Source organism: Balaenoptera physalus (assembly GCF_965194825.1).
Source record: "Balaenoptera physalus genome assembly, chromosome: 5".
In the NCBI taxonomy this organism is placed as follows: domain Eukaryota; kingdom Metazoa; phylum Chordata; class Mammalia; order Artiodactyla; family Balaenopteridae; genus Balaenoptera; species Balaenoptera physalus.
In genome coordinates this window covers 138,980,798-139,006,250 of record NC_138884.1, presented here as the reverse complement: position 1 = coordinate 139,006,250, position 25,453 = coordinate 138,980,798, and positions in this window count along the sequence as shown.

The following is a 25,453-nucleotide window of genomic DNA, read 5'->3' as shown; positions in this document are numbered from 1 at the left end:
TCTCCATATTCATGCAGGAAAATATACTCTTAATGATATATAACTTAATTGGTGCAATTACAGATACATGCTTAAAGTGTTGTAGGAGCACAAAGGACCGAATTGGCTAACTTGACTTTGCGGAAACTTAGAGAAGAACAACTCAGATAGCTCCATGGAGTGAGCAGAGCTTACAGAGCCTAGAGAATTTACCCAAGGTTAAGGGTGACGTGTAAATTTCTGTGGGCTTGGAACTAGTATGTGTTTAGATACCAAATCAGCAAGAAGCATTGTCTAGAATCCTCTATTAAAATAAACTTCTGAATTTTTTATTGAATAAGATTAGGAACAAGGCTTGGTAAAAATGTATTTAAAAGATTCCCACAGTGTTGCTATGAAAATTAAAACAATACATATATAAATAATACATAGCAGATGCACAATAAATAACTATTATCATTCACTTCTTCATTTACTTAATAATCATATACTGAATGCTAAATGTGTTCTCGGCACTATTTTGGGTGTTGGAATTACGGTTAGTTAGCAAAACATGCAATATTTCCTGTGCTAGGGGAGCTTACATTGGTAGTGGAGAGAGAGACAGAAAATAAGTAAGTTATACTAGAAAGAAATAACACAACCAAAAAAAAAAATCAGAGCAGATAGGAAGTGGAGGGGGCTTGCATTTATAAATAGAGTCCTTGTAGAAGGGCCCACAGAAAAAATAACACTTCAGGAAAAAACTGAAGGAGGTGATGGAAAGAAAAATGCAGATATTTGGGAGGTGAACATTCTGTGCAGAAGTAAAGGTGGTGAACATGAAGGGCTTTAAAGCTCAGGAGTGATTGGCCTATGAAAGTAACAGCAAGGATGTCAGTGTGACTACAGCAGAATGAATGAAGGGGGTAACTGTGAAACAAAACAAGGAATTAGGCAAAAAAAAAAAAAAAAGAAAAAGAAATTAAAGTGAATGAATCAAACTCTAACAAGCTCAGTAATTCATTGGCTGGAGAAAAGATAGTATCCTCAACAAATGGGGATGGAAAAACTGGACATCCACACACACAAATATGAATCTCCACATAGTCTTAACAGCCTTCACAAAAATGAACACAATATGCATCATAGACCTAAACGTAAAATTCAAAACTAGACAATTCTAAAAGGTAACATAAGAAAATAATCTAGAATATCTTGGGTAATCTTTTTAGATACAGCCTTAAATCTTTTAGATATAAACTTTTAATCTTAATCTTTTTAGACTTTTTAGATATAATGCCAAAGGCACAATCCATGAAATAATGGATAAGCTGGACTTCATTAAACTTAAAAACTTCTGATCCGAGAAGCACACTGCAAAGAGCACGAGAAGACAAACCACAGACTAAGAGAAAACTTTTGCAAAAGACATACTGATAAAGGACTGTTACCCAAAATATACAAATAACACTTAAAATTCAACAATAAGTAAGTAAATGAATAACTCCATTAAAAAATGGGGAAAAGACCTGAATAGACACCTCCCCAAAGAAGATATACAGATGGCAGATAAGCATATAAGAAGATGGTCCACATTGCATGTCATCAGAGAAATACAAGTTAAAATAACCATGAGATACCACTACACACTTATCAGAAAGTTCAAAATGCAAAACACTGATAACTCCAAATGCTGGCGAGGATGTAGAGTAGCAGGAACTTTCATTCACTGCTGGTGGGAACACAAAATGGTAGAGCCACTTTGGAAGACAGTTGGGAGTCAGGTTTCCTACAAAACTAAACATATTTTTTACTGTATGGCCCAGCCATCACATACCTTGTTATTTATCTAAAGGAGTTAAAAACTTACGTCCACACAGAAGCCTGCACACAGATGTTTAGATCAGCTTTATTCATAGTAGTCAAAACTTGGAAGTGACTAAGGTGTCCTTCAGTAGGTGAATGGATAAATGAACTGTGGTACATCCAGACAATAGATTATTACTCAACACTAAAAGGAAATAAGCTATCAAGCCTTGAAAAGGCATGGAGGAAACGTAAATGCATATAACTAAGCGGAAAAAGCCAATCTGAAAAGTCTACATCCTGTATAATTCCAAGTAGATGACATTCTGGAAAATGAAAGACTGTGGAGACAAAAAAAGATCAATAATTGCCCGAATGGGTGTGGGGGAGAGATGAATAAGGTAGAACACAGGATTTTTAGGGCAGTGAAAATAGTCTGTATGATACTATAATGGTGGATACAGGTTATTATAAATCTGTCCAAACTCATAGAATGTACAACACCAAGAGTGACCCCTAAGGTAAACTATGGACTTTGAGTGCTTATGATGTGTCAATGGAGGTTTAGTGATTGTAAAAAATGTACCACTCTGAAGCAGGATATTGAGAGTGGGGACAGAATATGGGAACTCTCTGTACTCTCTACCCAATTTCGCTGTGATAAAAGTATTCTAAAAATTACAGTCTGTTAAAAAAAGAAACCTACTATGTTAACCTACTCTGCAACCTAATATTGGTTAACCTGCTATGTTAAGATGGTCTAGATCTTTACCATTAGCCTTGTTAAAAAATTAGAGTGACACCTGGGGACAAACACTGAATCTCTCCTTTGAAATTTATGTGACAGACTTCTCAGTTTGGGTCTTAGACAACATCCTGTGCTGAAATTAACTGAATTATCTCATAATCATGCTTAATACTTAAAAAGGCTTTTTCTTCCCTGGAAACCCTGAGACACTAAGTCATAAGGACCTGGAAGGACACAGGCAAAGAATTCTGCTACACTTACTGAACAGATTTGACTATGTTAAAGTGTTCCACAGGAAAGACAGACAGCTGAGCTGTAAACAAGGGGAGGGACCCTTTCAAGTGCTGATAATGACCTATATGGCTAAATTTTTTTTTTACTGTTAAAAAATTTGGGGTGATCGCTCAAAGTGAAAACCAAGCTAAAACAAAATCAGCTGGATTTGTGCTCCCAATGGGAAGCCAGTTCCTCAGGAAGATGCCTATGGTTCCTACAAAGGACTCAGAAACGTAGTTTTCTGAAGTAAGTGATATGTGTGCTGAACACAACTAAAAGGAGGTATTCTAGCAAACTTATTAATATTCTCATAGACTGCCTGTTGTCCTATTCACAGAAGGGTTATTTCAATTACTTTAAGAATCACATTTTCCCAGAAAACAAACCTTATTTGTTACAGTACTTTTCATTTTTGTACTCCCAGTAATAACCCCACAGTCTAATTTCTGACCAGCTATAAATTGTACCCCCAGCATAAACAGGATTTGCATTTATAAGTACAACAATCTGATTATTGATAAAGTAAAAAATGGACCATCTTGATTAGTAATTTTTGATAACAAAGTAAAAGTAATTAACATCCATGTAAGTACTCAAGCCCTAAATTTAATACAAAAATGCTTTGTTGACTGATATGATTGGAAGCATGATGTAGAAAAGAAAAGCATTTAATTAACATACAAACAGAAATCTGGCACTTACAAGAAGAGACTGGAAAAGACAGATCTAACGTCACTTGGTTGACTTTGGAATATATGTAAATCTTTTTAAAAGCTAAAGAAGCCTCTTATTAGCTTCAGGACCCAAGACAGTTTTCCTCAAGGACCTGGGAACCATTCTTTTGAAATATCATCGTCAAGGAAGATGCGCCCTGTCTCCCCGTTCCTTTGGGAGGGTAGAAGCCTACCTTTAAAGGGCTACTCCTCCAAGTTGCAAAACCACCTCTTGTCATAAAGATATGAGAAGTTTCTTTTTCCTCTGGATAAAACCTACCAGCTTACACAGATGGTCATCCCAATTTAAGATGAACTTTGGTGCCAAACTGTGCTGTCAAGATCTCTTACCTGAGGACTAGTTATTGTTTATCTTGAGAATATGTAGGTAATGGTTCATATCTTGGCTTGGCTACATAAAAGGGTGATATTTCTTTCTGTCATTGCAATCTCTTAGCAGATTGCCTGTGAGGTACATCACGTTCTGGCTTAATGATTATTCAGTGATAAAGCTGTGTTTTTGTTTGGTTTTTTTTTAATCTTCTATGAAAAGAGAGCAATCTGTTTTGTGGGGATGGGAGAGGGATTTGCTTTTACTTATATTTTCCCGATAGTTGTCCAGCAACGAGTTTGTAGTCAGGGAAGTGTTCCAGGCTGGAAATATTTATTGAAGTATTGTCGTTCTGTAAATGGTATACAAAACCCAGAGATAGGCTGAGATCACTAAAGGAGTGAATGTAAACAGCCTTGAGAAGACATCAAATCCTGGCAGTGGGCCACTCCATGGTTAAAAGGTTGCACACAAAAAGAGAAAAAAAGTCCGGAAAGGAAAACAGAGAAAGGACAGCCCATGAGGGGTAGGGAGATGAAGAGGGAAGTGTAGAGGCCTGAAGGCAAATTGAAAAAAGTATTTAAAAAACTAAGGTGTATATGGGTATATATGTATATGTATAGCTGATTCACTTTGTTACACAGCAGAAATTGACACACCATTGTAAAGCAATTATACTCCAATAAAGATGTTAAAAAAAAAAAACCTAAGGTGCGTTTGCTTCAGTTGTTTAAAATGCTGCTCTTGGAGCAAAAGGTCACGAAAGTGAGATACTGGATTTAGCAACTTGAAATTTCAGTAATCTTAGCACAGTCGTTTTGGCGCGGGTCCCGAGGTGCGGGCGGGGGAGGGTAGTTTAAAGCTCCGCTGGAGGGGATTTAAGAGAGCATTTTCAGCCAGGTGATCAGTGGTAAAGATTGGCACGCGTGAGCTGGCCCTCAAAGAAACCAAACGGACACGCAAACAAAAACAAACAAAACCTCCCCAAACCTCGAGGGAGCCAACTGAGCACATTTCTTCCAAACACCACATTGGATAGCTTGAAATCAGTCCTCATCGCGTGAAATCAGCCCTGGCAGGAGTACATGTTTATACTGTGAAAATCAGAAAATATTTCAAATCAGGGTTTTGTTCTCCAGAAAGCTGGTTGCTTAACATTTACCAGCATACCACGCTGAGTGAAAATCAGTGTGAGTTTCGAGTGAGTGAGTTTCAAGGATTGGAAGGAAGAACAGGCATTGGATAAAAATAATAATAGCCTCGGGCTTCCCTGGTGGCGCAGTGGTTGAGAATCTGCCTGCCAATGCAGGGGACACGGGTTCGAGCCCTGGCTGGGAAGATCCCACATGCCACGGAGCAACTAGGCCCGTGAGCCACAACTACTGAGCCTGCGCGTCTGGAGCCTGTGCTCCGCAACGGGAGAGGCCGCGACAGTGAGAGGCCCGCGCACCGCGATGAAGAGTGGTCCCCACTTGCCGCAACTAGAGAAAGCCCTCGACTTAGCACTCACAGTGCGTGGGCACCTGCAGGCAGGTAGGTAGATAACGGTGGGGGAAGATCTCTTCTGATTGCATGCATTATTTTTTTCAAGAGACGTTACATTTTGAACACATAGGGCTCATATTTATTTCATTCTTTCACACAAGACATTTAGACGGCAAACGTTAATTTTATAGTCTAATTACCTTAACATGTGCTTTAAAATATATCACATTGAAATCTTAACCCGCTGTGTTAGGTTTATATATCTAAGTAGTCACCTCTTCGAGCAGCCCATAAAATGACTTAACTGGAAGGGCCATATGATACCACAGAGTTTAGACGCTCTGTATCTGCTACTTAACTCCCACCAAAGAATAAGAACACCAACTATGACTTTTCTGACTCAGCCTATAAGTTGTCACTTCAATGAGTATCTGCTCTAGTCTGCTATTAGATATCTGCTTATATAATAAACATTATATTTGATAACATACTCTCTGGACAAATAACTGACATCAGTTTTTAATGTCAATTGCAAGCAGAAGAAAATCCAATTTTTCAGTTCTACTGCTTATGTCTTTTTTTCAAGAATATGTATATATAATATATAAAATTGATATACATATATAAAATACACACACATATACATCCACTTATATAAATGGAGTTACTAATTTTATTAAATAAACTGTACATAATTAATATGGCCACTGAAATGATAAGCTATTTTCTCCCTCTTAGACTATATAATACTTATAAACAGATTGAATATTTTCAAGAATTATTTGGATTATATATTAAGTGACACTTTCACAAAACATATAGATATATATGTGTGCGTGTGTGTGTATTACTGATTATACCTGTTGCTGAATATATCCACATTGTTTTCTTTCTAGCCAAAGAAATCTAAACACAAATTAAAAATTTTCTTACATCTTCATGTCCATTCAGCAAATCCAACAAGTCAAAAGGGGAAGAGCTAAACAGCTGTTATTGACATCATCTATCTACATGCTTCAATAATATCCTATCCAACTGACAGAGGGACAAGCCCAGCATCTTTATCTTATCCTCAAAATTTAATTTGCAAACAGCTAGCTTGACTCCCTTACCCTCCAGGCCCAGTGTCAGCCTTTATTGAATGAAAATTCAATTCTCACCAAAGGCCCTCAAGGGTAATTACTGGTCCACGGTGAACAGTTTTGCAGAAAGAACTCCAGGTGAAATCCAAACAAAGTCTCTTTGTAGTGACAAAAATCCTATCTCCCTGGATTTACACTTCATTCCTCTACTAAAGCAACCTAATGATTTGTTTACTTTCTACACTTATACAGCAGACACAAGACATCAGTATTTTTTTCCCAATTATTCTTAGTCCTTTTCTTGATCAGTTTCTCAAGTATATTTCAATTTTAGAATTTTTATTTTGTTTAGGATTTGTCAACTACAGAGTTATATTTATTTAGATTTTTAATGTATAAAGTAAATTTCCTGAAGTTCTTAAATAGAACTGAGTGAATTTATCTGAGGAAATGTTTACTCAGAAAGCAACTGATTAATAACCGCCAGAAAAAGACAGACTTGAGATTAATAATAAAAACTGTTTGGTTGACAAAATGCTTTGAGAAAATGAAAAAGCCACAAGGTGAGGTTTTGTGAACAAAAGAGAAAAGGGTTTTTTTTTTTGTTTGTATGTTTCTCATCATGTAGATATCTCTGAACCTGAAAGTCAATTCCAACACTGTCACTTAAAAATGTTTTTAAAAAGGAGGAAAATAAACTTCCTAGGAACTTATCTAAATTTAATAATAAAAGAGGCTGTCCAAGGACTTGTGGCAAATGCTTTACTCATTTTCCCAGTTAGTTTCCCAGTCATATTTAGTTCTGAGGAACTAAACAGTCAAAAAGAACCACAAAATCACTTTGAACTCGTGAAAATAAAAATATGCTGACATTAAAAAAAAAGGTACAAGCTATTAAAACCTTCTATTTTTCTGTCATTCAAAATTACATTTCCTCCATATCCATCCTAAAATAATGAGAATTATAGTATCACATTTTATGAATTAATCAGCCCTCGGTATGTTTATTGGTACTATCCATACAACTGTCTGAAAATATAAAAAATCTTAATGTCATTTTAACAGAATAGATGAAAACGAAACATTTATTGCAAAGATTTGGAGAGAAAGAATAAAAAAAGTGTGATGGTTCTTAGCGCAGGGGAGAAAATTTGCCACCCCAAAGTGTGTCTCTTTGGCATGAGGAGCAATGTACACAGATTATTTGAAGAAACAGAAGACTTAGGAAATTCTTCTAACCTCCCCCTTAATTGCCTAAAATAATGTAGATAGAGACCCTGTTCCCAGAATACAGCTATCACCAAAGATATTTGCGAAGGATACAGATTAGGCTGGGCCTAGAGCTCCAAGTCTACTCTGTGTCCCATTGTCTCTGCATGGCCCAGCAAACATCTGGTCGACAAACATTTGCTATTTTATCTCCATGTGAATTGTCTTCCTACATTTTAAAGTCTCAAACTACTACCCCCAACATCCTCTTTTGTCTTTAGATGAAGATAGCATTGAATGTGAGGGGTTCAGCCATTTTGGAGAGTTAACTCAGTTTTCCTGGGTCTCTCCTTTGTATATATGTTATTAAACCTTTGTTTGAGTTTTTCTTGTTAATCTGTCTCATGACAATTGGATTCTTAGACCAACCAGAAGAACCTAGAAGGGGAGAGGAAAATTTCTTCCTCCCCGACAGAGTAGATTAAAAAAAGAAGACCAAGACATTTAAGTGTAACAAAAGTAATGTAACACAAAAGAAAATGAATCAGAAAATTAATTGTAACCAGTTCTATTAAAAACCAATGGGGGAGGGAATTCCCTGGTGGTCCAGGGGTTAGAAATCGGCACTTTCACTGCCAAGGGCCCAGGTTCGATCCCTGGTTGCGGAACTAAGATCTCACAAGCCACGAGGCATGGCCAAGAAAAACAAAAAACAACAGGGGAGTGGTTAAAGTCAGGGGAGGAGAGTGTCAGAAAGGTGCCCATGGTCACCACCTGTGCCTATTCTGCAAAAATATTCAGAAGGTTCGGTGGTCTTTTAAAGGTCAACTTCAGAGGAATATTGGGCAATAAGGGAGACATCCCTTGGCAGAATTGCCTAAGGTAAGGGAGACAGTCTGAGGGAAATTGACCAAAAAACCTCACACACACACACACACACACACACACACACACACACACCCAACAACATACAGAACAGTAAAGCGCAATGGCAGAATCAAAAGAAGAAAGGGTGAGCCACCATGATGGGGGTGTGGAGGGTGCAAGGGCTTGAAAGTCTGAAAACCTATATTTAAATGTTGACTTTGCCTCTTTTAGCTGGTTACCCGGAGCAGGTGCTGAGTCTCTCCATGATTCAGTTTTCAGGTCTGTGCAATGAGAAGCATAATGTCTAACCTTCATTGTCACCGTGTGTTAAAGGAAAGGTTGACCATACACCACTTGTCATAGGCCTAGTCAATACATAAATAAGAACCCAGTCAAAGACTTGACAATTGATGTTATGAGCATTCATCTTGCAAGCATTAGAGTAGAATGTATTAGTTTGGTTATTTGTTCCTTTTAATTAAAATTGAAAAAAAGTTGCCATTTAGTTGCACATTTCCTTTAATACTGTACATAATATTTTATACCCTATGCTATTGAGTTGGGTATTTTTTAAATAAAATAATTATATTAAAAATTCAAGTTTGTGTTAGAAAGAATATTTCATTTAGTTGCACTTTTCTTTTTAGTTTTTATTTATGCTATTATTTTTTTAATCTGATAACAGGATAAAATAGAGAGGGCCCAGGTTTTCTGATCAGGTAAACTTGACTTCCCAGCTGTGTGACCCTGGGAGCTTTTCTAGCCATTTCACGAGTATCTGGGGATAATGTACATTTGCCCATATGGTTGCTGTGGTAGCGAATCTACAGGATAATCATACAATCCCAGTGAGAGGTTTCACCTTCTATTAAAAACTGCAACCAAGACCCAAACTGAGGAAACTGATTTCTATGTACTGCCCATCCTAGGTTCAGAGACCAACCAACTCTGGTGCCAAATATCTTTCCTCAGAGCTTGTTGAAATGGTGACCCAAGTAGGTAAAAGATGAAAGAAGGATTGAAGACAAAGACTGAAAGTAGCAGGGAGGCATGCAGTGTTCCCAGAATGGGATAATTTTCACTCATAATTCCTACACAGGAGATGGAAGGCTTCCCCTCTCTAAGGTAGTATGAATGGCCCTAAGATAAGTAAGGAAGAAATGAGAAATAAATATAAATATACCCTCTCATTAGCTCCTCCTAACAAGTCTTTGAGGTAAAATTCGTATCTTGATTTAAGGTTAATTTGTACAAAATTCACAACTGGTAACTGACAGAGATTTAAATCCAGTTTGTTTTTGCACTATTTTCTTTAATTCCTAGGCTCTACGTCTTGCTACAGTGTCTGACAGAAAATAGGAATTTGATACTATTTTCTCCGTTCTCCTCTCTTTTCTGAAAATACGATTTGTCATTCGCTATGTGTAGGTAAGTATGTGTGTAAAATGGGCAAAATTTGGAGCCAAAAAGTTATAAAACAATCAGTATTTAAACCTCACAGTTTTCTCAGTAAAGATAAGGCTTAGAAATGTATGCCTACATACGCCTTTACAGGTACTATTAATATCTTGTACACTGGGCTGGGTGCCTTTCATGTGCTTCTCCGGGTTTCTGTCCACTCTGGTCCATCCTGCTCTATGTCATAGGAGCATGACCTGGAGAAATGAGAGCAATGGGGTCCTGTGCCCTCTAGCTTCCTGCTATGTTATACTAATGGGAACCAAGTAGGTGATCTACTTGGAATGAGGAAAGAGAGTTGTTAGGTATTTATTTTCCCAGTTTCCTCCTTGAAGTGTAACCACAGGCTGGCTGAGTGTCTCCACAAAAGGTCACTTCTGTCTCCCAGGCAGTGGCCTCCACGTGACTCTCCTTCCAGAGCCCTGTAACCTTTCCTTGTCTTGGGCCCTTAGAGTCCAGGGCTGGTGATCACTCCACTAGCCCTTGGGTGCTGCTAGCCCCTGCGTCCTTGTGGTTTCCTCACACCAACACACTTTAGAATGCATCTCTTTATTAAAAAAAATTAACAATGTGAGTGCACCATTTCTTTCCTATGGGGCCCTGACTTATAAATATATAAATTTAATGAATCAATTATTTAAAGGTTATGCAAAGTGGATTAATTATATGTTATGTACATAATGAAGCATTATCCCACCATACAGCCTAAAGTATGCAAGTATATTATAGGTTAAATATTGATTTTAAGTGAATACATTTGCAACATATATTTGTTGAACTTAGAAGGAAATTATTTGGCACATATTCTTTTTATTTTCTCCAGTCTCAGACAGGAAAATATTAATTTTGAATTTCTGTTTTTGCGGTCCATTCCTCAGAAGATATGGCTGGAAAACTTATGTCACAGCTTAACATCTCTGTTTCTTTTTGGTATTTTTCTTTTTTCTTTTAAATTTAGCATAAGTTACTCTCCTACAATGTTGGTGGGAATGTAAATTGGTACAACCACTATGGAGAACAGTATGGAGGTTCCTTAAAAAACTGAAAATAGAGTTACCATGTGATACAGCAATCCCACTCCTGGGCATATATATATTTGGAGAAAACCATTACTGGAAAAGATACAAGTGTCCCAATGTTCACTGCAGCACTATTTACAACAGCCAAGACATGGAAGCAACCTAAGTGTCCATCAACAGTTGAATGGATAAAGAAGATGTGGTACATATATACAATGGAATATTTTTTCAGCCATAAGAAAGAATGAAACAATGCCATTTGCAGCAACATGAATGGACCTAGAGATTATCATACTACGTGAAGGAAGTCAGACAATGACAAATATCATATGATATGACTTATATGTGGAATCTAAAAAAAAAATGATACAAATGAACTTATATACAAAACAGAAATAGACCCACAGACATAGAAAACAAATTTATGTTTACCAAAGGGGAAAGGAGGGGGGAGGGATAAATTAGGAATTTGGGATTAACATATACACACTATATGTAAAACAGATAACCAACAAGGACTAACTGTATAGCAGAGAGAACTATACTTAATATTTTGTAATAACCTATAAGGAAATCACTAACTTATAAATGAACCACTGTGCTGTACACCTGAAACTAACACAGTATTATAAATCAACTATACTTCAATTAAGAAAAAAAAAAAGTACCAGGAAAAAAACTAAAATTAGTGTAAGTTGGAAAGTTTTTTGCTTTTGAAAACTATAAAGTATTAGTGTGCTATGATTTATCTCTTTTCTCAGTATACTTTCCTGTTTGTATTAATCACATATGCTATGATGATAGCCTGGTACTTTTAGGCAATAACTTAAAGAGCTACCTTTAAAGATATGCACACATAACATCCAGCAGGAGGTGTGAATAGACTTATTCTGAAAGGCTGACCCCTCAAGAGAAACTTCTGAGGCTGCTATACCTCTCCCAAAGCCAGGGGAAAATATTTAGAAAGTAGAACGACTACACTTGCTTTCAGAGAAAGAAAAAGGTTTTCTACGGTAAGAAAGCTAGTCTACCTTTTGCTATTAAAAATTTGGATTCTCATAAATTTACTGAAATTGATTTTAACCAACTTTTAAAAGCTTATTCCACATTTCCTAATGGCCTATCGCATTTATTTACTCAAGTCCAGTGTTTTTGTTCCGTTACCTTCACATAAAACCTCAAGGGCATTGACATTCTGATGACATTGTGATCACTAGACTTGAGATGACTCTATACCGCTATCTTATTTTTCATCCTTGTCTCATTTCCCAGCCACATTAGGGCTAAGTGTATAATAGCCTAGGCTCCTGTGGATTGTTGAAAGAATATGTCAGGAAACAGACGGTGTTACCTCCAGGAAAAGAAGCCCTTTCTTATCAATGCCATAATTGCCATCCCAGTCAATATCAGCTAATTGAAATACCAGTGATTAATGATCTATCCTTTTAAAGGCTTTTCTTATCTCAGTGAGCTTTTGAAACCATGCCTGGGAGGTCTATATCATTTTCCAGTAATCTTTTTTTTTTCTTTCTCCTCTAGTTTTAATTTTCCTGTCTTTCATCTTCATCGAAACTGTCCCTACTCAGGTGTCTAAGCTACGTGTGTCATTTATTTCTTTTGTCACACTCTCCTTCCTCATTCATATTGCCATACGTCTTTCTGTCCTGTGGTGTCTATCCCTTTAATAGTACATATTTATCATAGTTTTTTATCCCTTCCCTCTGACTAAATATAGTTATAGAATGAGCACATAGAAAAAGGGAGTCCGATTAGGTGGTGACAGTTCTAATTGCTAAGATGTTAGATATAAACGGTATATGGAGGTTGTTTTTATCAAGTCATCAAAGCCTATCTTTTCTTAAAGACAGACAAAAAGTTCAAGGAGTTTAAATCACATCTCCATAGTTTTATAAGCAGAAAAGTCAAAAGCATTTAGTATATATTGAATATTATTTTGTTGCTTTGACATTATTCTCATCAATAATATGTCAAAATCTGTTTTATTCTGTGTGTAGTCCAACAAAAATACAGGTGTTCAGCTAGATTGTAACTTCCTCTAGATCAGCACCTAAAAATAAACAATAGTTTCATCTCAATAACACCTAACACACGTGAATGTTTACAACAATCATTACATACCTTTTGAAACAATAACAAGAAATATAGTTTCCTAAAATTAATCTTCCATAAATAAGAAACGTGGAGATTCCTTTTGTTTCTGTGCATGAGGATGTATAAGGAAGGAAAAGATGGCAAAAGTGATACCTCCAGAATGTTCCTTCTTCCTTTAGATTGTTTGGTAGGCTGAGAGCCATATAAGATTACACAAATTATTCTAACATTACTTTAGTGTAATTTTGATATATTCATAATGCTTTTGGACTGAATGGTTACTACAAATATATAATGGGAGACCTCAGTACGATAATCAGTTTATATGTCATTTGCCATTTACTTGCTGCGTGTACCAGGCTATTAAAATTTAACACTTAGGGTACTGTTTACCAAAAATGAGACCACTTAGTAGGACTTACACAAAAAATGAAACCCATTTTCAGATTCTTAAAAACTTCACATAAATTGAGGGGACAAAAGAGTGAGGCATTTGAGATTAGAAGAATCTTTTATTTAGAGAAAGAATGATCCTGGCAGGGAGCTTCTTGACTGTAATACGTCACCTATCCCAAGGAAAAAGGTGGGATTGCTGTTTTTTATTTCCAATCAGAGAGGTGATTTGAAAATAACTCTAAGAGCTTAATGTGTCCCTTGCAATTTGGAGGAGCTAAAGGGGTTAAGTTTTGAGTCACACCTGTGGTAGCTAATGAGGAGAGAAGTTGAGAGAATCATCAAGGGGACTTCAGAATAGAAGTCTGATATATAGGATGTAGCTACACTCCCAGATTCTTGTGGGAAAATGAGTGCATAAATGTTCTTGGTGGATTGGGTGTAAGTCATGAATATGCCATGTGAAAGAGGCATGTTTCTCAGGGCTGAGTAATGAGGAGTAAGACACAATCAAAAGATACTGTGACATTCACTTCAGGAGCTCAGCAGATGAGAACTTCCAGCTAATGCGGGGAGGGGGGCGAGGGGTCCTCAAATCTCTACAGGAGTGACTCTTGAATGAAGGAGTAAGCTTAAACTCCTGCTTAATACAGATGGTGAGATGCCAGCTCTGGACATTACCAAGCAAGAAAGAACATTGTTACACATAATTTTTCTCTTCTTGCTCCAACTGTGAAAAGGTAAGAACTCTGAATCTACAAGCTGGGGGAGAAGCTGAAACACAGTGTAAAATGAAAGCGGAATCAGTTTATAGCAGATCTATGCCTGGGATGGGAGTCTCAATTTTAAACCAAGTTCTAAATTTTGAATCTTGCATATGACTAGGCTTTGTAGTCACTAAGTTGATATTTCAGTGCCTAAGAGTGACCAGAAATACCTTGGAAATAGCCAAGTTTTCATTGCCAAGGCAGGCTAATCCACTGAGTAGCTTTAAAGGCAGAATGGTCTACTGAGTAGGCAGCTCCACTGAGATTAGAGCTCATAAGTCATTTCTTGTTAAGAATTCCAGTTACACAAGTTGTATGACCTTGGGCAGGTAACAATTGTTTTGATCCTGTTTTATATCCATAAATGATGACAAATGTGGTGACAAGCCCCAAGATCTGGTGACAGGAAGAAAAAGAGCCTGACAACATTAACAGAGACAAATTAAATACCTATAAAATCCTTAAAAAATATTATATTTTATAATAGAATAATCTGAATGGATTATAAACAGAAATTTCAAGCAAATAACAAATCTTTTACTACATTTGTGTTTTAAATAATTCATAAAAACCATTTTTACTAAATATAACTTAATACAACAAGTCATGAATCTTATAGTTCAAGCAATTCTACTCAAACTATAATCCTACATAGGAAAAATAATTTTTGAAATAAAATGCAAAAATATATAAACATTTGAGTACTGTGAGAAAAATTTAGCGAAAGTGTTAGTACAGTTTATGTCTTATTCACCAACACCCGAATAATTTGAAAATAATATTAACAGCAAACAACATACCACAATATATAGCTCTATAAAGAATAATGTCCTATGAATCTGGCAAAAAGTAGTGGTATTGCTGCATGCACATGACTCAGGAAGTCCATCAGCAAGGTAATTTGGTTTTAGTATTCAGAAGTAAAGATAAAGTTTCCATAGAAATGTCCCACTGTTGTCACGCTGTCGCCTATAATCAGGGATATAATAGAAGCTATTATATCCCGTTAAGAAGGGAAACATGATTGTTTGATTGTGATAGATACAAGCGACATTTTTTTTCTCTTTCACTTTTTTTTTTTAAAGTGAGCTAGGTATATGGAGATAGAGTTCCCCATTTTTTATTGGTCTTGACTACTGATAATTCATCAATAGAACAAAAAGTTGAGTTCTCTCTGCTTTCCATAGGAGACAGTCAACTGTATATCCTACTGAATAGGACAACTGCAAAATTTAGAGTTCTAAATATGAAACTATAGAGTGACAGCTAACTTTATTATTGGAAATTATTGATGGAAAAGAGGCACTTGAAAGCTTAGTGGAAGAATGTACCAAATTTCAAAAATATCATTGAAGGAATTGCTAAAAAATTGTGATATGTATGAGTACAAGGCAAAAAATATAAATATAAGCTTACAAATATAAGGAAATCCCATTAGATTTCAACATCTAAGATAGTTTCTAGTATGTATATGTAAATATGGTATGCATTGTGAGTATTCAGCAATATAAAAATGTTTATTTATTAAAGTGTAGCAGTAATATATACATTTAAAATACAATATTGTGAAAAATCTCTGTACCTTCCTCTCAAATTTTGCTATGAACCTGAAACTGCTCTAAAAAAATAAGGTCTAAAAAAATTGTGGAGATATCTAAATATTCTGGAACTGCAGGTTCTTTCTATATCATTTAGGATTCCTTTGATAACAATGGTAAAAAACTCAATTGAAAATATTTTAAAGAAAAATATTAATATATCTTCTACTGGGGCCATTTCATAAAAAGGTGGCAATGACATGGACATAAGGGCCTGGTTATTTTATTTCTTTGGGCTTCTCCACTTCACCTCCACTCCATGGACAGACAGGGCATATTTGGACAGGGGTCCTCCTCATGGATCAATAAGACAGCTGCAGCTCCTGAAAATTTCTTCGTTAAGACCTGGAATGCACTGTTTAGAGAACAATGGGTCACGTGTCCATCCTGGACTTAGTCCATCACAACAATGGAAATCTGGAGTGCTGATTGGCCAGCCTTAGGGACATATGTTCTACACTAGAGTTGAGATCTAACCCAAAGTACATGGCCTGAGTGTGAGGAAGATGTGTTTCTCTAAGAGAAAGTCATGAAGCACTCAACAAATAAAAGTCAATAAGTAAAGATGGCAAGGAAAAAACCGTAAAGCAACAATTTACTGCTCCAACATTTTAAGAGTGACCATATCATTGGTATGCATCGGTCCAAATATTTTATGTATATTCATGTAAGTTCTCTCATTCTATCCTAGAGAAAAATAAATGAGGTGGGTCTAGGTCATTGTATTCTCATTTTTACAGAATGGGAAACTAAGGTAGGAGCATTTGTGTGGCTTTTACAAAATTAGATAGCTGGTTGGCAGCAGAGGCAGGATTTTAGTCAAGTCTGTCTGAACTCTATGGAATAGCAGTAGGCACTGGATACATTTTGAATGAAGTAATGAATAAATGAATAAGTAACTGCCTGAAATAAAAGGTGCAGTGTTCCTGAGGTGAACAGGAAGGCTACTGCCATGACCTGACCTAACCACTTATTTGGTCATGAACTATATACTCCTGACAAGGACTGAATGATCATAACCTCCATCTCATCCTGTGTGATCACTCTTGGGAGGGTATGAATAACTAAAATTCTGTAGGATTGCATAAATCATCATGACTGACCAAAAACAAAATTGAAGGTCAGAATGTCAAGAGCTCTACATTAGAAAAGCTTAGAGAGAGAATTTTGCCAGACACAAATAATGAGAATATGATTATAATATATATAGTTTCTTGTCAGCAACATAAAGTAGATACACACTTATCCTGCCAACACTTATTTCATATTAATTAAGAATGTCAAGGTAATTACTCAAATAGAAGTTTTATTTACCAGATTACATTTACTTTCTTAATTTTACATTGTCAACAGCTTTGACCCAACAGTCTTTTTACTATGATAATAACATTTAAAATGTATTGTTATATTGAATATTTATATATGTACTTCCCAGCTTTATTTTGTTGCCATGTGCATGTTTTAACATTTGAAAACTGTAAACTGTGAGAATGCCTTATACAATCTTCATTCTGTTAATATCCTAGGAAAGTTCATTTTCCATTGCATATTTTAAAACTACTGATTTTACTGATTCCAATGTTTTGTATGTTTTTATCAAGTTCCATTAATGTTTTCTATACACTCAGACACATCTTACTTGCTTATCATGTAATTATTGGAGGGTGTTTATTTTTTTCTCTATTTATATTTCTAGACTTGCTTAATAGCAAGGGACATATAGGCACATGTATTAGTTAGTATAATGTTCCTCATCTGAACCATGGTGTTACCAATGCTGTTCTCACTGAGTTAATTTTGCATGAGGTGTTCTGTATGGTGGCAGCTGGCAAACTCTTGGTGCTCTAAAGTTGCCTAGTGTCCATGGCCTTTCCTTTCTTTCTATCATTAGCATGAGTACGCATGAAACTTGGTGGCCCTTCGTTTCTTATCTCTAATCCTCTTGTCTTGGTGTTTATTTTTCCTAGAACGGGAAATTTGATTGGATCATTTAGTGTTTAGACGTTTCCTATATGTTAACTCTGTGTTTATTTTCACCTCCCCAACTTCAACGTGACCAACCTGACAAGAAGGACCTTGTCTTTCAATAATCCCCTAAATCTATCCATGTACAGGACACCAAGCAGGGTCTCAAAATCTTTAAGAAAAGATTATAGGGACAGATATTATAGGCTTCGTAAACATTAAAGCATTATTTTAATATATCTTAACTTCTTTATGGGCACAATTGTACTTAGAATGGTGCTTTTGATTTGCCGAGAATCTATCTGGTAGTTTCGATGCTGCCTAGAGATTACAGTCTCTGAAAGCTTAGAAACCAAAAGCTTGGTTCTTAACATCAAAAGAATTTTTAAAACTCTAACACAAGTGCTTAAAAAACAGCTCTGCAAAAACAATATAATTTCAAATCTAGTTTCTGATAAGGCCCATTTTCCAACAAGCCTTCCTCCTTTGCTGGAATATATGACTCTTGGCTTACACAAGCCACCCAAAGAGAGAGATATAGTGCACACATTTTAACCTCTCATTTTCTTTCCCAGAATCTTACCTGAAGCTCAAAAGCATCATCAGAAATATTTGGCATCAATACTACTCAAGTGACTGATAACAAACTCCCTTAATGTCAAGAGCCATTCCATTTTTCTATCAGGAAGAATAAGGCCATACCTAAACATATTAAAATATTATTCACTTTGACAATAGAACTAGTTCCAAGACATGAACTATTGCTATATTAAGAAAGGAGAAGCAATCAGTATTTTTCATCGCCTAAGAATCTCTATACTGCAAAAAAATATCCATCACTTCTAATGAAATTGGTAAGTACCTAGGAGGCAAATGTCTTTTCTTATTTCTAGTGTGAAATCTGGGTGAAATGAGCAGTTGTAGTTAACTCACATTCTCATTAACCAGAAAAATTCAGCCAACAGTGAAAACACTTATCAAAGCTTTTTGAAAATGACATGAAATTTTCATTAAGATTGCAAGGACTATTATTGTTCTATTTTAACTAGATCTGTAAATTGTTCTTAGTATTAAAAACTGAGAATAGGGGTAAATTTACTTTTATTTAAATTATACTGATTAATCAACAAAATGTTCCTTAGATCCATTTATCTAAAAGATAGTTATATAGCTGAGCTTATATGTGGTTTTTTTTGTTTGTTTGGGTTTTTTTGGCTGTGTCGGGTCTTAGTTGTGGCATGTGGGATCTTCGTTGAGGCATGCAGGATCTTTCGTTGCAGCACACGGGCTTCTCTCTAGTTGTAGCGTGCGGGTTTTCTCTTTCTAGTTGTGGTGCGTGGGCTCCAGGGCAAGTGGGCTCTGTAGTTGAGGCGCCCGAGCTCAGTAGTTGTGGCGTGCCGGCTTAGTTGCCCCGCGACGTGTGGGATCTTAGTTCCCTGACCAGGGATTGAACCCGCGTCCCCTGCATCATAAGGCGGATTCTTTACCACTGGACCACCAGGGAAGTCCCTATATGTGAGTTTTTTAAACACAAATAGCATCTTTAATTTCTGCTTTTAAAATAATTATGTAGTACAATTTATGCTTTCTTTACTGTGTAATTGGATTATCATTAGCTGGAGTGTCAACAGAAGATCAATTTTCTGGTACATTAATCTTATATATTTTCTTTTTTGACAAAAAAAGTAAAGCCACATGAACATTTTAAACAGATTAAAATTGGATTTAAAGTTTTCATTAAAGTTTGTATGTATTTCTATAGTAGACAAATATTAAAGACTAATATTGTATGGATTCATATATATGCTTGCAACTCCATTATTTTAATTTAAGATATTTATTTAAAATCAATTATAACTATCCCTTAATGGTAATTTTGGCATAATTGGAAATTACATGAATATTTTCAGGCTGATAATGCTCCTAAGGAGTAATTTACCAAAAAGGAAAAATGTCTTCAAGTATTGTTTTAAATAATAAAGTTAGTAAAGAGTAAATATTTATTAATCATTAAAACAAGTGCATTTGAAATAGGTCAAAATGTAATATTTTTCAGAAAAAATAAATTGGCTCTAAATTATGCTCTGCATGGCTAAATTTCAGTGTTTTAATTTTCCTTTATAACATTTATTTCAATTTTAAATAATACATTTACTGATCAATAACTTGATTAATTTCAGTCTTCTCATTAGGAAGAAAGCTACATGAGAGATAAGAACACGTCTGTTTTGTTCTCTATTTATCCTCAAAATTACACTCTGCCTGTCACGTGGAATTAGTTTAATATATTTGATGAATAAATTAAAAATAAACGGGTAATATAATCCGAAAAACTACTTGACTCTCATTAAATGACTTGTGTACGACCACAAACTGGTCCAATAGAAACAAATGTAAAACATATAAAAAGACAATATGGGTTTAATGAAAATATTGCAGACAATTTTTATGCTCAATATTATGTTTAAAGATAGGTGGATGGTATATAATTTGAAGATAGATAGATAAATAGATATAAAGATAGATCAATCAATCATGACACTTCTGGCCCAAATTTTCCTAATTTCACTTAATTTCCTAATTCCATTCTAATTTTTCTAATTTCAAATATGGTTTGAAATCTTGATTTTCTGTTTTTATCATCCTTTCTGTAATACTAACTACTAGTAATCTACAACAGTACTTTTTTTTTTTAACCTGAATGAGATTTTGCTTTATAATTGTCTCATATAAAACATAACTGTCTCTTATAAAACTTCAAAATACATTTTGATAACACAGAACAAGAAAAGATTTTACAGCAACTCTTTTATTTCATCATATTTGATAAAACTTAAAATGTAGTATTTGGGAAAGATTTACAGTCTAGATGGATGTCAAAACTAAATAATTAATAAAATTATCATGTAATCATATTTGTCATAGATGGTCTTTGAACTACAACTGGTCTTTAATAGTGAAAAAAGTTATCTTGTCTTCTCATAAGATCCAACATTTACATATTTATGTAATTTATAAATAAGTATTTTTGGAAGGATATATGGATATAATTTACTTTGTCACATGTTTTTACAGTCACATTGGGGGTTAGGACTTCAACCTATGAATTTTGGAGGGATACAATTTAATCCAGAACAATATTCAGTTAGCTTTATTTTCCCAAGGGGTGGCTTGTAAGGATTTCAAATGTGGTTTTTGTTATGGATGTTCTGTTGTATCATTGTTGTTACTGTTTGAGTGTATACATTTCAGCCACCTAGGTGTAGCTATTGACATATAACAATATTATGAGCAATGTTTTTCACAGTGCAGATGGCACAGTTTAAATGAGTTTGCATTTTTTTTTCAAATGACAAAATATAAGTTAATGCTCTGTTTGCTGATTTCATGACTAATAACTTTTTAGTGTGAAAATATAAACACAGTCTAACTTGGCGTGTAACTAAACCATTGCTATGGTAATGATATTATGAAATATGATCACCAATGTTTTTTTAAATCATTACTCCATTTATTAAATTCTATAGTACAATGTATTTCCAAGTCTATTCAGATATTAATAGATCACTGTAGTTTTTCCTCTGCTGTGAGGCAAATGGCAGTCAAAGAGGAATCACAGAGTTTTAACAATATTTCTAGTGTGACATGGGATTAAAATGATCAATACAATTCTTAACACTATATTTTCACATTAAATGAAATGCTAAAGTTTCAATTCTTGGATTATCTCCTGACAGTAATGGCACCAGATTGCATTCTGATAATTTTCCACCATGGTGAATAAATGTTATCAGTTAAAATGCTTCAAATGCTTCAGAAATTCAAACAGAGTTGTATGACAGGGTGTGTTTACAGGATGTCACAGTGTCTATATCATATAACTTGGTTCTGTTGACAGTATGATGCTTATCATTCAAGTCAATATGTAAAGGGTTCCTGAAAGCTGGGCTTATGATTGTTTTTCCTGCTATGTTTTTTTTTTTTTATGGCAGACGAGCATTTATAATTTATTATATGCTTTATTAATATTATAACCATACCTTATAGCTTATGTAGAATTATATATTTTGTACTACATGAAATCATTTGACAATGACAGTATTAAAACATGATTGTCAGATGTCATTATAAAAGTCTTAGAATTGAAATGGACTCTAAATATCATTTATTGAAATATGTTATCTCATGAACAATTAAACTTCATAACATTTGTAGTATGATGTCATGGAAAGAACAACGAACTAGAAATAAGGAGACCTGAATTCTATTCCTTCTCTACAAATGATTAAGAGTAAGACTTCGGGCAAAATGGTTTAACCTCTTTGAACCTCAGTAACCTCATTTATCATTAGTGTTACCTAGTTTTCCAGCTCTCAGTATCAGTAAACTTCATAGCAATGATTTTCTATATTCATACCAGTCACTGATACAGTATGGAAACAGTCAGGGCCCTGGCTTGAGATCAGTGTGTCTTCCCTTCACTGCCCCATTCCCTTTTACCAAGGATCTTCTTTCCTTCTTCCCACAAAGGACTTCTGGTTATGAACACACCTTGGATTCTACCTGGAAAGGCCTCTTGGGGTTCTAAGAGTTATTTGTTACTGCCAGGTATTCTGTGTCATATGTTATAAAGATATACTTCAGGTTAAAAGTATAGAGTATGTATGTCTTTATGTATCCACACAAGTGCATGTGATTTCAATATCCTGTTATCAATTGATCATTAAGTGGAAAGTGATGTAGACTGTACTATATCAGCTAGGACAATTTTTTCAGAGAGAGAAATGAATAACTCTTTTCCTTCAATGTTTCAACTACTGGAAACTCTGAAGAAGGGAGCATTTCCAAGAGCAACTATTTGGACAGTAAAAATTTCACACCCTAATTAGGACAAGTCACATTGTTTATTAAAATACCTCAAGCAGTTGAGGATGGTGTCAGGAGGTTCACACATTTTGCTATTTTTGAAAGAGGAGGCTATTTCAGAAGCAGGAGACTAAATGATGTCCGTATATCTCTAGGGGGAATTTGAGGTGTTTGAAAGTCTGTGATACCTAAATATCACTTGGCTTGTTCAATCCTCCAGGATTAATTACTGTGAAAGTGAATGCTGTAGACATCAAATATCTTCCTGGAGAAGTCATTTCTCTCCTCAAAACATCTGTAAATAAATATATTTTGCAATATTTACCCAAATATCTTTTGGAATATTTGGCAGTGATTCTCCATGTATCTTAGAAAACATAGTCATTTGAAAATATTTTTTAGAAATTATTAGGTCTATCACTTGAGAATGATGAAGCTTGAGCATATCTTTTTCCTAAAGAAATAATCAATGTATTCTTAAAGAATGCTTTCATTGACACTTTATATGCTAAAATATGGTCAAAATAAAGCAAAATAAACCAAAAGTTTCAAGATTGAGAAAGATCTAAATGTGATATTAATGTTCTGAAGGTACTGCAAAAACTTCAGCTACAATAAATCAAATATTGGACCCCCCAATTTTTAAGTCATTCAGTTGTGCATGCGCGTGTGCGTGTGTGTGCATGAGCCCTGCACAATATGAGGGTAGTCAGGTTTCTTTTTTTAATAACAAAACTTGTAGCTCTCAAAACTAATGAAAAATGGATACTCAAATTTAAGAAATCAATGTTTATTGGCAGAAGAAACAGAAGAGACAAAGACTGCTCTTAAAAAGACAAAATTGTGCATAAAATGTCAAGGTGAGTAGAAAAATGCAAAACTTCCCCCATTTCCTGCTGAAAAGAGGCACCTAAACATAAGTTAAGGGTTAAAGGAGGGACAGACTGTGTTACACACAAACAGAGATGACATGAAACCTAGAAGAAAAGACTTTACAGAAAGTGGAAGAAGCAAATGAACACTATGAGCTTTATATGACAAATGCTGAAAAAAGATGAAAATTCTAGAAAATGCCAAAAATAAAATTTATCACAACTATGGGATATTATTTTTAGTGTAGTCTTTCTTTAAAAGCAGTTATAATTAATCTCTTCCTGATACAGCATGTGAAAGACGTATGTCTTCTATTAGTCAATCTCTCTGTGACTGAATCTAATTTTATGCAGAATTTATTAGGACTTAAACTCTGAGATGGTAAAGTTTATGAGCTTTTAAGTCAACTCTGAGCCAGAGATTACTATGTATTTACTATAAGTGGTTTCCTTCTCTACTTGGACATACAGCTAATGTGCATTTCCCAATTATTCTTGCAGTTTGGTGAAGTCATATTACCAAATTCTGCAACAAAATTTCAGCAGAAGTGACGTATACCACTTCCAGGCTTAGCTGATAGAAACCTACCCCAGACTCATGTACTACTCTATTTTTCTCCATGTTTGGTTAAATGTAGGAGAGGATCATGTCATAGAAGATGGCAGAGCTCATAATGGAAGGAGCATGGGTTTCTGAATGACTTTCTTGAAAAGAATATTTTCTACTAACCATCATTAGACTAGCAATGATGTAATTGTGTAGAATTTTGGACAACCCAACATTAAGATAATGGTGGTTTATCAATCAAAGCAGTGACATGTCTATGATGCAGGGTCCAGGAGGAAGCAGTGAGTTGAAGCCTTTGAAATCTCCATTGTCAAGTACAGGAAATTATAATTATATTAAATATAGTTATAATTAAATATAATTATAATTTCCCAAAACATTTTCAACTGGGACTTTATCCTGTTCAGATGACCTAGATGGAAACATGAGTATTGTAGTCTGGTTTAAACATTGTGGTATCTGAAAGCCACATCCCTCTGAAGCACTTAGAATAACGGTTTGTCCAATTAATCCACAAACCCATCAGATTTGTTAGGTGAAAAACTTTTGAACTTTAATCCACTGCGGAGAATTTTACAAACTAGGAGCAGAACGTGAGGACATTTCTCTCTCTCTCCCGCCACCCCCCCCCCTTGCAAGCGTGTGCGCACACACACCCACCCCCCCCACAAAATTGGAAATTTTGCTGTTCCAACAGCTACACAACAAAAGAACTGAGTTGCCTAAACTATTAAAATTTATACGGATGTAAGCATTAAACCATCAAAAAGTGTACTTCAGAAAGAAAATAAAGATATGAATGCACTTGATTTCTATCACGTGAATGGAAACAAAGTAGTAATAGTCCAGGGTCTTGAAAATGGATAAGATTTAGTAAAAATGTCGGAATTTAGTGCATATGATATTAGTGATGTTTTAAATTGCACATTTGTCATATTTTAATAACATGTTTTTCCTCAAAGTTATGAGTCAAAATTCAAATGAAGAATTATACAGGAGGGGCTTCCCTGGTGGCGCAGTGGTTAAGAATCCGCCTGCCAATGCAGAGGACACGGGTTCGAGCCCTGGTCTGGGAAAATCCCACATGCCGCGGAGCAACTAGGTCCGTGAGCCACAACTACTGAGCCTGCGCGTCTGGAGCCTGTGGTCCGCAACAATAGAGGCCGCGATAGTGAGAGGCCCGCGCACCACGATGAAGAGTGGCCCCCACTTGCCGCAACTAGAGAAAAGCCCTCGCACAGAAACAAAGACCCAACACAGCCCAAAATAAATAAATAAATAAATAATTAAAAAAAAAAAAAGAATTATACAGGAAACAAGATAGCCTTAAAGCAAAGAAACAGCTATATATATATGT